General features: G+C 38.9%; 1 long non-coding RNA gene across 2 annotated transcripts in view; it reads right to left on the bottom strand.

Annotated features, from left to right (window-relative positions):
* LOC138737658 (uncharacterized) overlaps positions 1-13214 on the bottom strand; it is a 122323-nt gene extending 109109 nt beyond the window's left edge. For both annotated transcript variants that reach the window (XR_011341116.1, XR_011341115.1), the window contains exons 1-2: positions 13087-13214; positions 4605-4761 (exon numbers count right to left, since the gene is read on the bottom strand). This is a non-coding gene — a long non-coding RNA (uncharacterized lncRNA). The remainder of the gene's footprint in view (positions 1-4604; positions 4762-13086) is intronic.
* Between the last annotated feature and the right edge of the window lie 554 nt (positions 13215-13768).

Here is a 13768-nt window from a genome sequence, read left to right as displayed (position 1 = left end):
TTAGGAGGTACAGTAAACTAAGATGAAAAGTGAAATTAAATGAATTCAAGAACATCATTTCATAAAACCCAGAACTGTTTCCTAAAGAATATTGTGAATGTGCATACAATGAAAGATGCTACAACAGATTGAGCAATAATGAAAAAAGGTCTCAAAATGGACTTGTGCTAACTCCTTTGCATGATAAAGGTATTGTTGAATTTCATATGTTTCTGCCCTTATAATTGTAGGGTTATCATGTTTTAATCCTGTGAGGAAGGGATCGAAGTGGGGAAAAAACATGGTAAAAATAATTTTAATAGATAATGTAAATTTCTGAATCTAATATTACCAAGTGAAAAGAATTGTGCAGATAGAAGATGAAATGTTTGAATAAAACAACAAATAAACATAATTTTGAGAGGAAGAGTTTATAACAAAATAAATAATGGTTGCTAATTAGAACAAGAGCAACTTTATGAGAATGAGAAGTGATTTTTCAAAAAATTAACTAGAAATAGCTATTTAAAAATAAATTAGTATTGAGGTGATGGAATCAAGTTTTGAAGATTCAAAAGTTTCTGTGTATACCTGTTCACATTAAGAAAAATAGTGAGACCGCCAAATCTTGAGTTTTATGGATGACAGCAAATGGAGAGGAAGATAGTGTCATGATAATGAATATGTATGAGATGTACCGGAAGTCACGTGGTATGAGAGAGAGAGATAACAACACAAGCAGGAGAACAACAGCCAGCTAGCTGTTGGATGCAATTACATGCCAGCTGATTTGGACAACCAATTATTGGATCAAGTCATACAGCACTGCAGATCAGATAAACTCAGAAGACGTCTACTGGAAAGAGGGAGTGAGTTGGAACTCACCGATGCTTTAACCATTGCTGCTGCATTAGAGGCTGTTGAAGGGCAATTTCATACCAGGACCCTGAAAGACAACTCAAGCCAGCAAATTAAGAGGCTCTCACATCGCCATAATCAGCCAAGATATACGCCGACACAGGACGTGGAGTGTTATCGATGTGGAAACCGAGGTCACTTTGGAAAAGACCCGTATTGCCCGGCCAAAGGCAAAGTTTGCAGAAAGTGTGGAGGTAAGGACCACTTTGCAAAGAAGTACAAAAGCAAGTCCAATGCAGACCAGAAGAGGAAGAGTACAACTTCCAAAGGCAAAGCCTGGGAGAAAGGAAAGTATCCTGGAAAGAAAGATATCATTCGCCAGATAGACGGTGACGATGATGATACCCAGGAGGAACAGAGTTGTTACCAATTTATGTTGAATGAAGTACATCATGAGAAGGTCCCAGTGATCATTGGTGGAGTGACAGTGCAGGTCATTGTAGACTCAGGCAGTGACAGTAATGTGATTGATCGACATTTATGGGAGAAGTTGAAAAGGAAAAAGATCATCTGTACCTCAAAGAAGTGTTCCAAGAAACTGTATCCATACACAGCAACCAAGCCATTGCAGACCATTGGATGTTTTACTGCAACTGTTGAAGCTGGAGATAAGTACACCGAAGCAGAGTTTATGGTCATAGAAGAGAGGGGAGAACCATTGCTGAGTTGAAGCACAGCGCAAGACCTGGCAATACTTCATATTGGAGCTTGTGTCAATTCAATTCAGTCATACGAGGATATGAAGCAAGAATTCCCCGCAGTCTTCCAAGGAGAACAAAGGAAACGGGAAAATAAAGACACTGAGAAGTTTACCTGATAAAACTTGTGTTTAATGTTTTATTAACTTCACATTTCGGGCCACAAATGTGACAGATAGGGTTAGGGAAAGAACTAAGTTGAGGTAGACAACAGAACAAGATAGCATTATTTAGACCCCATGAATTTAACACTGCAGAAACAATTATAGAAAGTATGGAGAGGAATTAAAAATGAAATTAGAAAGGAAAAAAGAGGATACTGGTATATTGACAAATTAAATAGAGGATTCCAAAAATACTTTATGTATGCAAAAATAAGAGGGCACCTAAGGAAAGAACATGGCCAATAAAGAATAAAAACTTAAAATGCATGGAGGCAAGTGATATGGGAAGGCGTTAATGAATGTTTTGTAACTGCCTTAACATGCAATGGTTAGTGTAAAAGATTGGATAGGATAAACATAGGGAATGAGAATTCATGCAATTCATGAGAAAGTGGCAAGTTGATGTAAAAGCAGCTTAGTAGCAAGAAACAAAAATCAAAAATTGGTCTGTGACTTTATAACAAAAAGCCTGTTACTGTGTATGTCCACATAGCATATGGTGATAATAGCAACTACCCTATTCCTTGTTTTTGCATTTTTAGATCAATGATTTAGACCTAAATTGTTTATTGACATGTGTACTGAGATACAGTGAAAACCTCTGTTTTACGAGTTAGCCCAGCAATTCAACTTATTCTTAAGTACACCAAGCAGTATAATAATAAAACAGAAGTGTATGGTGTGGTAGTCAAAGAGGGCAGGGTATAGTGTTGCAGTATGTGGAGAAAAGTACAGTTAAAACGGTGCAAAAGAGTAATGTTTTGCCAATGACAGGTTCATCTAAGAGTCTGATAACAGCAGGAAAGAAGCTATTCTTTATGATAACGAGTTTAATGTCACACATATTGTTCAATTTATATATGCCCAAAATTCTTTCTTTCTGGAGCTGAAATGAAAAGAGCAAATATATACACAAGAAAGATAATAAATATTCATAGTGATCCTAATGGAAAAAAGTGACTTGCATTAGTGCAGGCAGTTCATGATTAGGGTACCAAGGGAAAGTTCAAGAGTCTAATAGCTATTGGCAAAATACTGTTCTTGAACCTCGAAGTGCTAGTTTTCAGGCTTCTGTTCCTTTTGCTGAAGGTAGCAGTGAGAATAAGTTATGACCAAGGTGATGGGGGCCTTCATGATGTTGGGTGCATTCTTGAGGCAGCACTTCACTTAGATGTCTGCAATGGATGGGATGTCAGAGTTTGTGATAGACCTAGTTATATTTGCTACCTGCTGCAGTCTTTTGCATTCCTCAGAACTTGTATTGCCAAGCCAGCCGAATATGCAACCAGTCAGTAAACTTTCCACGGTGTTAAGAAATTTTTATGGAAGGTAAAAATGGTAAGAATATCTATACATAAGTTAACATGTAAATATGAATTAGGGGGATTACAACTTCCAATTTTCTAAATTATTATAAGGCTGCTCAGTTAAAATTTATAAATAGAATGTTTGATCTTGATAATTCTTTGACTTGGGCAGAAATAGAATTACTGAGGATAGAAGGGATCAGTTTATTTATAAATGGAATTTTAAATTGTTAGCTTCTGATAAATCACCAATTTTATCTCATTTGTTAGATATTTGGGATGGGATAAATATTGAAATTCGTACTCAATGTAAAATATCTAGATATACTCCTTTGTATCAGAATAAACTTTTTCCTTTTATGGTTAATAATTATTTTCTTAAGATTTGGGCTCTGAAAGGGATTAAGATAGTAAATAATTGTTATGAATGAAACTGATTTCTTTCATTTGAAAGAATGAAAGAAAGATATCAAGTTCCAACCAGACTCTTTTTTTTTGTTATTATCAAATTAAATCAAAATTTGAAATGATAGTTTGTGATGGAGGGAAGAAAAGATTTATATCTGAAATGTATAAATTATTGCAACAGAAAATGACTAAAATTGATTTGCATAAATCAAGACTAAAATGGGCAAAGGATTTGGGAGTTGATTTGGATAGAGACAATGGGAAACTATTTGTAATGTTACTATGACAAAAATTATCATTGTCCGGTTTAGACTTGTAAATTATCATTTTATACATCAATTATATTTAACTTTGGAACATTTAAAAATATATAATTTGATTTTTTTCTGATGTGTTTTCAATGTAATGGTCAGAAAGGTACATTTTTACACTCAGTATGGTCTTGTGATAAGTTTAAACCTTTTTGGTTTCGTGTTAAGGATTGTTTACAGGATATTTTGAAAATAAAACTTTCTTTAGATTCAAAATGTTTTAAAATTGGTGATATAAGTGGAATTTGTTTGGTATATAGATTAGATAAATTTCAAATAGCTTTTTGAGACTGGCTTTAGCAGTGGCAAGGAAATGTATAGCAAGTATATGGAAAGATCAGATAGAACTTAGTTTACAGAGATGGCATTCAGAATTAAGGTCCTGCATTCCTTTGGAAAAAAATAACGTATAAGTTGAGAGATAAACACTATATTTACAGGAAGGTTTTGAGCCCTTATTTGGATTATCTCAATTGGAAACTTTGAAGATTTTGATCTGGATGTAGTGGGGTTCCTTCATCCCATGAGGTATTAACTCTTGCTTTGGTTTTTGTTCCTCTTTTTTTTCTATTTCTTTTATTGGGGTTAGTTGGGGCAAGTAGGGATGGAAATGGGAGGAGGGGGATGTATTATTTAGGGGTTGGGGTGGATAGAGGGATTTTTAATATATATATATATATAAACCATGTTAAATTTGAAGATATATTTGTATTATTACATTATTGGTGTAATCATGGTTGATTATATTTTAAATAAAATATTCCAAAAAAAACTTTCCACAGTGAACCTGTCGGTTTAGTAGAGAATCCAGCGACATACCAAATCTCCTTAGAAAGTAGAGGTGTTGGTGTGCCTTCTTCATAGTTGCCTTGATGTGCTGGCTCCAGGGAAGGTCTTCTGAGATATAGAATCCTCGGAACCTTTTGACTCTCCCCACCTCCTTATTTTTAATGCATGGTACCTTGGCTTTTCTTTCCTAAAATCATCAATCAGGTCTTGGTGATGTTGAGAGAGCAATATTGTTGATCTGACATCACCCAATCAGATTCTCAATCTCCATTCTGGAAAATTTTACTCTGAGCGAGGATCGGATAGACTTGGGTTGTTTCCTTTGGGAGAATTATTTGAGGTGCATAGAATAATGAGGTACATAGATAAATTAACTAAGATGAATCAATTTCATTTAAAGGGGTCAAAATCAGGGGCCATCAATTTAAAGTTGTTAGAAGGACTAGAAGAGATGTGAAGAACTAAGTGTTGGGCAGAGAGCAGCAAGGTTCTGAAATCCTCATCAAATTTAAAGATTCTTTAGACATATACTTTAAGGCCTTTGGCCTGCAGGGGCACACACCAAATGCTGGAAGGTGAGACTAAGCTGAAAGATTCTATTCTGACTGGAATGAACATGAAAGGCCAAATGGCCTGATTCTCTGTTGTATATTTTCACTGATCCTATGATAAATCAAATTCAAATATTTATGTATGAGGGAGCGTCTACGCTTGAATGTGAAAAGCCCTCCAATTTCAGAGTGATTAATTACAAAGTATGATGGGAATATACCTTCTGAAAATCTTGATTATTCACTCATGTCCATTCAAAAACTAATATTTAAATCTATACAATCTCATGAAACAGTACAAAGAACGTGTAGTGCAGTTGAGAGGGAGAGAAACCATATGGATCTGATGAAAACCCTGGTGGAAGATGTTCCACCAACCAGATGGTCAGAGCTAAATTACTCTTCACTGAGCTGCTGAACTCATCTGCTGCAGAACAATCTGGATTAAGCCAAAAGCAGGTCATGGAAGCCTTTTTTTGATTACTGATATTCAAAATGCAACAACAGTCCACTTGTGAATGTTTATATTTCCAATTAATTAATGTGTGGATCTATTAGCAGAATTCTTTTTGGTCGGCCCCTGTAGCTCAGAAAGGGAGGGAAAGGAAGAGGAAGGCAATTGTGGTAGGAGACTCCATAGTTAAGAGGACGGATAGGGGATTCTGCGGACGCAGCAAGGAGAACCGGATGGTGGTTTGCCTCCCTGGTGCCAGGGTCCGAGATGTTGCTGCTCGTGTCCCAGATATCCTAAAGTGGGAGGGACAGGAGCCAGAGGTCGTGGTACATGTAGGTACCAATGACATAGGGAGAATTAGAGAAGAGGTCCTAAAAAGTGAGTACAGGCAGTTAGGTAGGGAGTTAAAAAGAAGGACCGCAAAGGGGGTAATCTCTGGATTACTCCCTGTGCCATGTGACAGTGTGAATAGAAATAGAATGAGGTGGAGGATTAACACGTGGCTGAAGGGGTGGAGTAAGGGGCAGGGTTTTAAGTTTCTGGATAACTGGGACCTTTTTTGGGGGAGATGTGACCTGTACTGTAAGGACGGGTTACACTTAAATCCCAGGGGGACCAGAATCCTGGCAGAGGTATTTGCTAGGGCTACTCAGGATCCTTTAAACTAGAATGGTTGGGGGAGGGAACAAAATAGTACAGAGCAGTAAGGAGAAGGTTAGAATGCAAACAATGAAAGTTTGTAGTAAGTATTTGAATATGGATGGGCAGGTGATAGAGAAGGGAAATGCTCTGGAAGAAGATGAAGGGCAATTGGCAGGAAAAGTAAATAATGTTGTTCTTAAAGATGAGGGAAAACAGGGATTAAAAAATGGGAAATCCCTGAAATTCATATATTTTAATGCCAGGAGTATTGTAAAAAAGGTGGATGAGCTGAAGGTGTGGATTGATACTTGGAAGTATGATGTGGTAGCGATTAGTGAGACATGGTTGCAGGAGGGATGTGATTGGCAACTAAATATCCCTGGGTTTCGTTGTTTTAGGTGTGATAGAGTCGGAGGGGCAAGAGGAGGTGGGGTTGCATTGCTTGTCAGGGAAAATATTACAGCGGTGCCTAGGAAGGATAGATTAGAGGGCACATCCACGGAGGCTATTTGGGTGGAACTGAGGAGTAGGAAAGGAGAGGTTACATTTGTAGGGGTGTATTATAGACCACCCGGAGGGGACCGAGACCTAGAGGAGCAAATCTGTAGGGAGATAGTAGATATTTGTGATAAGCACAGGGTTGTAATTATGGGAGATTTTAATTTTCCACATATAGATTGGGAAACACATTCTGTGAAAGGACTGGATGGGTTAGAGTTTGTGAAATGTGTGCAAGATAGTTTTTTACAAAAATATGTAGAGGTACCGACCAGAGAAGGAGCAGTGTTAGATCTACTGTTGGCAAATGGGATGGGTCAAGTGACGGAGGTTAGTGTTGGCGAGCACTTCGGCTCCAGTGATCATAATGCCATCAGCTTCAATGTCATTATGGAAAGAGAGAAATCAGGGCCAAGGATTGAGGTTTTTGATTGGGGAAAAGCTAGATTTGAGGAGATGCGAAAGGACTTGCAGGGTGTGCATTGGGACAATTTGTTTTATGGGCAGGATGTAGTAGAGAGATGGAAGTCTTTTAAAGATCAGATTTTGAGAGTGCAAAAGCTTTATGTTCCTGTTAGGTTAAAAGGAGGGGCAAAAGGTTTGAGAGAGCCGTGGTTTTCAAGGAATATTGGAAACTTGGTTCGAAGAAAAAGGGAGGCGTACATTAGATATAAGAAGCATGGAGTTAAGGAGATGTTTGAAAGATACATTGAATGTAAGAGGAATCTTAAGAGAGGAATTAGGAAAGCTAAAAGAAGGTACGAGAAAACTATGGCAAGCAGGGTGAAAACTAATCCAAAAGAGTTCTACAAATATGTTAATGGTAAGAGGAAAGCTAGAGACAAAATTGGTCTCTTAGAAAATCAGAGTGGAAAACTGTGTGTGGAACCTAGAGAAATGGGGGAGATATTGAACAGTTTCTTTTCTTCGGTATTGGGAGATGTGGGATAAAAAAAGCAAATTGGGTAAATATGGGGAATATAGAGATTACAAAAGGTGTAGTTTTAAGGCTTTTGAAGAATATAAAGGTGGATAAGTCTCCGGGACCAGACGGGATCTTCCCGAGGACATTGAGAGAAGTGAAGGAGGAAATAGCAGAGGCTCTGGCGGTAATTTTTTAAATGTCATTAGATATGGGGATAGTGCCGGAGGATTGGCGCATTGCGCATGTGGTTCCGTTATTTAAAAAGGGTTCAAGGAGGAAGCCTGGCAACTATCGGCCTGTAAGTTTGACGTCTGTGGTAGGTAAATTAATGGAGAAAATTCTTAGAGATAGTACTTATAAACATCTGGATAGACAGGGTCTGATCAGGAGCACTCAACATGGATTTGTGGGAGGAAGGTCATGTTTGACCAATCTGATTGAATTTTTTGAAGAGGTGACTAGGAATGTGGATGAGGGTAGCGCAGTGGATGTTGTCTATATGGACTTCAGTAAGGCCTTCGATAAGGTACCACATGGAAGGTTAGTTAGGAAGGTGCAGTCTTTAGGTATAAATTTTAAGATAGTCAAATGGATTGAACATTGGCTGAAAGGGAGAGGTCAGAGAGTGGTAGTGGATAATTGTCTGTCAGGTTGGAGGCCGGTGACCAGTGGTGTGCCTCAAGGATCTGTATTGGGCCCATTGTTGTTCGTTATATACATTAATGATCTAGATGATGGGGTGGTGAATTGGATTAGTAAATATGCAGACGATACTAAGATAGGTGGAATAGTGGATAATGAAGAAGGTTTTCAAGGATTGCAGAGGGATTTGGGTTGCTTAGAAAAGTGGGCTGAAAAATGGCAGATGGAATTTAATGCTGATAAGTGTGAGGTGCTTCATTTTGGTAAGAAGAATCAGAATAGGACATATGTGGTAAATGGGAGAGCATTGAGGAATACAGAAGAGCAGAAAGATTTAGGAGTAACGGTACATCGTTCCCTGAAGGTAGAAACTCACGTGAATAGGGTGGTGAAGAAGGCTTTTAGTATGCTGGCCTTTATCAATCATTGCATGGAATATAGGAGTTGGGAGGTGATGTTGAGATTGTATAAGACGTTGGTGCGGCCTAATTTGGAGTTCTGTGTGCAGTTCTGGTCGCCTAATTATAGGAAGGATATAAACAGAGTGGAGAGAGTGCAGAGAAGGTTTACCAGAATGTTGCCTGGGTTTAAGCATCTGGAGTATGGGGAGAGATTGGGCAGATTGGGTCTTTATTCTTTGGAGCGTAGAAGGTTGAGAGGGGATTTGATAGAAGTATTTAAGATTATGAAAGGGATAGACAGAATGGATGTGGATAGACTATTTCCGTTAAGAGGAGGAAAGTTTAAAACAAGAGGACATGAGTTAAGAATTAAGGGGCAGAAGTTTAGAGGTAACATGAGGGGGAACTTCTTTACTCAGAGAGTGGTAGCTGTGTGGAATGATCTTCCGGGAGAAATAGTGGCGGCGGAGTCAATTGTATTATTTAAGAAAAGGTTGGACAGGTATATGGATGAGAAGAAGATGGAGGGTTATGGGCATTGTGCAGGGAGGTGGGACTAGAAAGGGGTGTTTGGTTCGGTGCGGACTAGAAGGGCCTAATGGCCTGTTTCCGTGCTGTAATTGTTATGTTATGTTATGTTAACATGTTGGGATGGGTTGTGTACGTTGCAGTTTAGCTGAAAGCAATGTTTCTTATTACTGCAGGTTAAGAGTTTGTACTTAAGTGAAATAATTTTCTTAGGATAGAATTTCACAGAGGCAATGGTAAAAGACACTCTTGGGTATTTGAATTTTGTGTGTAACTTTATGACTCAAAACCCATGGATATTATTAGTGGAAACTAAATTTCTGCAATTAGGATGTGATTTACTGCATATGTTGGATTTCTCCAATGACTATAAACAAACAATTCTGATAGAGACACTTTCATGTGGATCTACATTTGAAAGTGGCTTTGCTACCATATCTCTGAAGCACAATATGAAGAGGCTGTAGTACATCTAGCACACAAATTATCAGAAATTATCCTGATAGGGCACATCAGTCTGGTTCATAAACAGAAAGTTATATAGCTCAAGTAATATATAAGTTTAAATATTATTTCACCTGTCATGGAAACCAATTTGTTTTAATACAGAGTCATTGAAGAGCGTTTCAATGTGGCCAAAATCAAAATGATAACTTAAGCCACTGCATCTTAAATGGCTCTTATTGTAGATTTGTTGATCAGGGCCTAAATGCTTGGCCATATATCCAAAGTTAGATGGCTGAAACTACATGCATACTCCTGGTTGTGTGGACATTTGTTCATCTGATATGATTAGTTCTGAAAATTTTCAGTTGTGAAGTCAATTGATCCCAATAACTTACAGAAGCTTATTTTCTATGTGTAGGGCTGATATGGGATGGGAATTCGACAAATAATTTTTTCATTAAACATTCCATCTGGTCGTTACCAAGATAAGTGGTAAAATACCTCAACAGATTCACAGGAGCATAAAAACAACATGATGCTGCTTTTAACCTCCAAAATGGATATTTAAATCATCATTTTAGTCGAGACTTTCTCGAAAGATTTCTCCACAGGGACGTTGCAGTAGAGCTGAATTGAGCATTGTCATTGCTTGGAAACAGAATAATCAATTTGGATTTATTTTAATTGCTTAATGAGCAAGTAACCAGATAAACAGAATGTTTTTTAAAAAATTACTTATTGGCTAACCTGTCAGGAAAATTGGTGAATATTACAAGAATGAAGTGTGCGCTACTCAATCCTGGAAATTTAACATTGTTGATTGTACTTTTGATACTGAGTCACTTTAGCACATTTTCAGATCTATAACTGCTATAACAAATCAATGAGCTCATCTTTAAATAAATACCCAAGAACACTGTAATTGTGAGAGTTCAATCTTCAAAATCAAAATGAAAATCAGAATTTACGGTCATGAAATCGGTGTTTTGCGGCAGCGTCACAGGGCAAACATTCATATTATAACCATTCTACATCATTATTATAAATAAAAAAAATTAAAATAGTAGTGCATGAAAAATAAGACAGCGTCTTTGGTTCATTGATTAGTCAGGAATCTGATGGCAGTGGGGAAGCAGCAGTTCTCGTGCTGTTGAGAGCTCATCTTTAGGTTCCTGTACCTTTTTCCTTATGGTAGTAGAATGAAGAGGGCATGGCTTGGGTGGTGGGGATCTTTGATGATAGAGGATAGATGTCCTTGATAGAGTGAAGTCTGGTGCCTGTGATGTCACAGGCCGAGTTAACAACTCCAGAGTTAACTCAGATTTTGAAATAAATTATTGTCTCTATCCCAAAAACATCAACTTATGCTGAAGAACAGCATCAGTTTTGTGACAGGAAGATCAACATCATAGATCTCAAAGAGCCTACAAAAGGAAGTTCTTTGCAGACTGTGGTGAATGTCTGCCAAGTTGCCTGTCTCCCCTCTGGCGAGCCTTGCTGTACTAACATTGGCTGTGCATTATCTCTACTGTTAAGGACACTCCCCTGTGTATGCACCTATTGTCTTTCATTATTGTACCATGAGTTTCTGCTAATAAAAGTCATGATTGTTGTTTGACCACATCTTGTGTCTACTTCATCAACTGGCACTTCACAGACAATGTCTCACAAACAACATTTCAACTGCCAGGCTACAGGAACAGCAAAGTATCTATCGCTTATGGGCCCCTATAGAAAAGACTATTACCTTCTCAAGCAAGAAGAACAGAACTAGTTTGATGAGAGTGTTCAGAATATCAAGGAGCCAATTAAACACAAACATAAGGCATTTCTTGATTTTAAATTCCACTATTCTTCAAGGGAAATTAAGCAGCTTTATCCTGTTATGAAGCAAGAGGTTCAGCAGAAAACCAATGACCTAAAGAACAGAGAGCAGGAGGCTCAGAAATGTGACGACAGTCCATGTTATGCACACAAAACACGTACAGTCCCAACTAGCAAGCAACGGGATAAGAAGAACCCATCAGGAACAGATAGAAGATATACACACATCAGATGCAGCACTTATAAGACCCCTCAACTGTGATTCATTCCTTGCTATAAGCACTCTTAGGTCCATCTCACTGTGGCCGATGCAGCCAGCTTTGCTGCAATGCTGACTGATAGTAAACCAAATGTCCATATCCCAGATGATATGGCCCCAGGCATATGTGTTCCAGACTGACAGTCTAAAACTCGGCAGTGAACAAGTCCAGACACAAATCCTCCAGCTTATCATCTACATTTGGGAAAAGGAGGATATACCAGGGACCTCAGAGATGCCATAAGAAAGGAGACAAATCTAATTGTTGTAAGTAATGGAGGGATTCCCTTCTATCTGCCACAGTGAAAGGCATTGCAACAGACCTTTCCAACTTGGTCCTCGGTGGCTAAAAAGCAAATTATCTTCAACACAAGAAAATTCCAAGAAAAATGTAGGGAGAAGCTCCAACCACTGTATTTGGCCTTTCTCAACCTCACTGAAGCTCTTGTGTGGTTGACGTCATCAAGAGGAACAGCAGAACAGCCTGTCAAATAGACATTTGTCTACATTTTATATCAATATATTCATACAAGAAACATAACAAGATGTGGAATTCCCAATTCCACTTGAGTATTTTGTTATGAACCAATTTCTTAAACGGTTACCTTCCTTCTGACCAGGAATTAGACCTAACAATAATGAAAGAATGATAATATTTCCAGATAAGGATCCCTTGGGTTTTTGGAGTGGAATTGTGCAGCCATAGGACTTGGGTGCATCAGGGACAGTTATGTCACTAGAACAGGTGGTGTTTAAGTCAATGGATTATGCACCATCTGCTGTGGGAAAGGAAGATTCAGGTTGAGACCCTGCATGAAGAATGAGAGTGCAGAGGGATGCTGGCCAGAATATTAAAGTGAGAGTGAGACAGTAGCTGGTAGGTGATAGGTCAAATAGATGAGTTGGAGGATGATGGGCAGATGGAGCCAGGGGAGGGACAGGTCTTCAGATAAAGGCTGGTGGTTGATAGGTGAAGGCAGAGAAGGAATGCAAATTGGGCAGAATAAGGCTGGAGGAGGGGTAGGAGAGAGGGAGAATAGAGGCGGTGACTGGAAGGTGATAAGTAAAACCAGATACAGGAGGAATGAAAGGGAAGGGGATAGAAAATGAAATGCGAAGAGAGAAATCCAGGTGAAATGATGTGTGTGGGTGATGGGAAGATGGATCCAGGCGGGGGAGGGTAATGAATTTAGGAAACAGAATGGAGAATGGAAAATGTGATCAAAGGAAAGAGAACCTTAGTGGACCAGTGGGAGTAGGGAGGGAACACAGATAGCCCATACCTCCACACCAATATTTTTTTTCTGTAAAATATTTTAAAAATAGGTTAAAAATCAATACCTCATTTTGTTGCATGTTAAACTGTTTCAGCCGTCTGGGTACACTGTAAACCTGACGACAGTATTGAGAAACACAAAAATTGTAGGTGTGTGGGGGTGTGATCAGTGGAAGAAACACAGCCACCACGTTGAGGGTCGTTAATGACAGTTTTTATTCCAATTCAGCACGTCCCTATAAGGGCAGCATGAGCTCAGTCACCTGGCGCATTGTGACATCATAATCGCTGCCCAGGGTGCGCGCTGGAAGGGATGCTGGAGTCAGAGAGAAACCTCTGACGACGCCATTTCCCCAGGGCTGCCCCGCCACGTGGCGATACAAACAGGGCCGGTTCGCCATGAGGATGTGCGCTGCCAGTCTTGGAATTTTGATTAAACCATGAACTTTTTGGAAGAACTCCGCAGGTCCGGCAGCATCCATAGGTAGAAATGGACAGTCAACATTGATTTCTACCCATGAATGTTGCCTGACCTGCGGAGTTCATCCAGAAGTAGTTGCCATATTACTTCCACTGAAGGCATCACCACACCATGCAAAGGAAGAGAAAACACACCAAACCTGAAGGTTTTTTGAAGTCACTCACACACACAATCCCTTTGCTGCCAATTGTACAGTAATATCACTATGTGCAAAGGAGCAATTATTGCTTAAGGTCCTTCACTCATTGAAGAATTTCACAGTGTAC

Source organism: Narcine bancroftii, chromosome 6, assembly GCF_036971445.1.
Source record: "Narcine bancroftii isolate sNarBan1 chromosome 6, sNarBan1.hap1, whole genome shotgun sequence".
NCBI lineage: Eukaryota > Metazoa > Chordata > Chondrichthyes > Torpediniformes > Narcinidae > Narcine > Narcine bancroftii.
The sequence above is the reverse complement of the archived record's forward strand: the minus strand, read 5'-3'. Positions and strand labels throughout refer to the sequence as shown.